The sequence below is a fragment of the Triticum dicoccoides genome, chromosome 6A (genome assembly GCF_002162155.2).
Source record: "Triticum dicoccoides isolate Atlit2015 ecotype Zavitan chromosome 6A, WEW_v2.0, whole genome shotgun sequence".
NCBI classification, from domain to species: domain Eukaryota; kingdom Viridiplantae; phylum Streptophyta; class Magnoliopsida; order Poales; family Poaceae; genus Triticum; species Triticum dicoccoides.
The window spans coordinates 366660609-366662436 of record NC_041390.1 but is presented as its reverse complement, the minus strand read 5'-3'; positions in this window follow the sequence as shown (position 1 = coordinate 366662436).

Here is a 1828-nt window from a genome sequence, read left to right as displayed (position 1 = left end):
ACAACAATAGCAGCAGCAGCAACAACAACAACAACAACAATAACAACAACAACAACAACAACAACAACAACAACAACAACAACAACAACAACAACAACAACAACAACAACAACAACAACACTAGGTTATAGGGCCTATCAACACGGCCGGCTCGGAGAAATAACCTCTAGGCCGAAACAACCTGCAAAACAGAGAGTAGAAGACAGGCAAACCATCAACAAAGGCAACACCCAAAACAAAGAGGCAACATAACAAACATATATGAAAGTGAACCTAAAAAACAGCTGCAAACACAATTCACCGAACCCATACCAAAAACTCTCTTCCCAATCAATGATACGATCCATACAACCTTCAACAGGCTGAACATAAACGACAATGACCTAAAAACAAGGCAGGACCAAGCCATACTAACCCCAAATCAATGATATGAGCTATACAATCCTCAACAGGGCTAAACATAAACAACAATGAACTAAACAATCCTCAATGGGGCTCAACATAAACAACAATGAACTCAAACAAGGCAGGACCAAGTCATATTAACCAGTCAGACCACACTGGCCAACAAAAGACAATGAAGATGCCATTCTACTCCATTTTTTCAGAAGGCCATTGGACCAATCCAGACACAGCGGGTTGATCCACATGGGACACCATGCAGCAGACAAATCCAAAAGGCACATGCCAACATGAACCCATGCCTAGACAAACCCAAAAGGCACATGCCAACATGCATCCATGCCTTCCTGAACACAACCCCACAAAGCCATGGACACATAAAGGAAAAATCTAGGTCGTAGCAACATCCAAAGAAGCAGTAAAAGACACACACCTGTCACCTATCAGCAGGCAAACAAGACAAAAGCAAGAAAAACTAAAATCCACCCAGAGACAAAGACACGCGTTGGTTCGCCACAACAGCACAAGAATACCCTGATCTGCCACCGTGCACACCTACCCTAACAATAGGCATACCACAGCAAGCACAACAGCACACGAACACACCCGACCAATAGGCATACCATAGCAAGCCAACCAGCACACGCACACAGGCGCACTAGAGTCAACCAAGACACAAAAAAAGTCCTGAAAACAAAGAGAAAGGAAAAGTGCAATGGAGCTGCATATCCTTGGAGCAAGACGCGAAGACCAACACGCACATGATGACGAACAGGTTTGTTAACCAAGCAAGAGCAGCTACAAAGAACAGAGCAGCCCTCAGAAACGTCAAAAGCCCATCTCGGTTGAGGCGGACCACATGAATCTGGATAAAAGGAAAATTTACCCACAAATTGAAGAACGGCGCAGCGGATCTAGGCCCAGCGAAGAGGAGAACAACGGATCTGTAACCAACACACACCCAAGATCCAAAACTGGTCAGCCACGATAGATCAAACGAAGAAAAGAGGAGAGAACCAAGAGGAAAACCACCTTAACCGGCGTCACCGCATCACGACGCCATCGGATCCCGTCGGTGACCAACCTAGCGCTGACTCACAGACAAAAGCACAGGAGCATGAAGGGGAGTGAGCACCAAGACGAAATGAAACGAAAGGAGGAGAAGAGGCAGGCGACGATGCGGGATAAGGGAGATGACCCGCCCACCACGCCCCACGCCACCGAACAGTGTTGGGCCGCTCGAATGAATCACAGACGGCCAACTCGACCGACGGGCCACACCGCGTACCTGGCAACGAACGACGGCCAAGCACGTCAACGAGTCCCCCCCCCTCCCCCCCGCGGCTCCCTTGCCCCGACGCGTGAAGCGCCCGCATCCACCCACACCCAAACATGCACCCAGAGAGAGGAGAGCTGCCCATGCTGG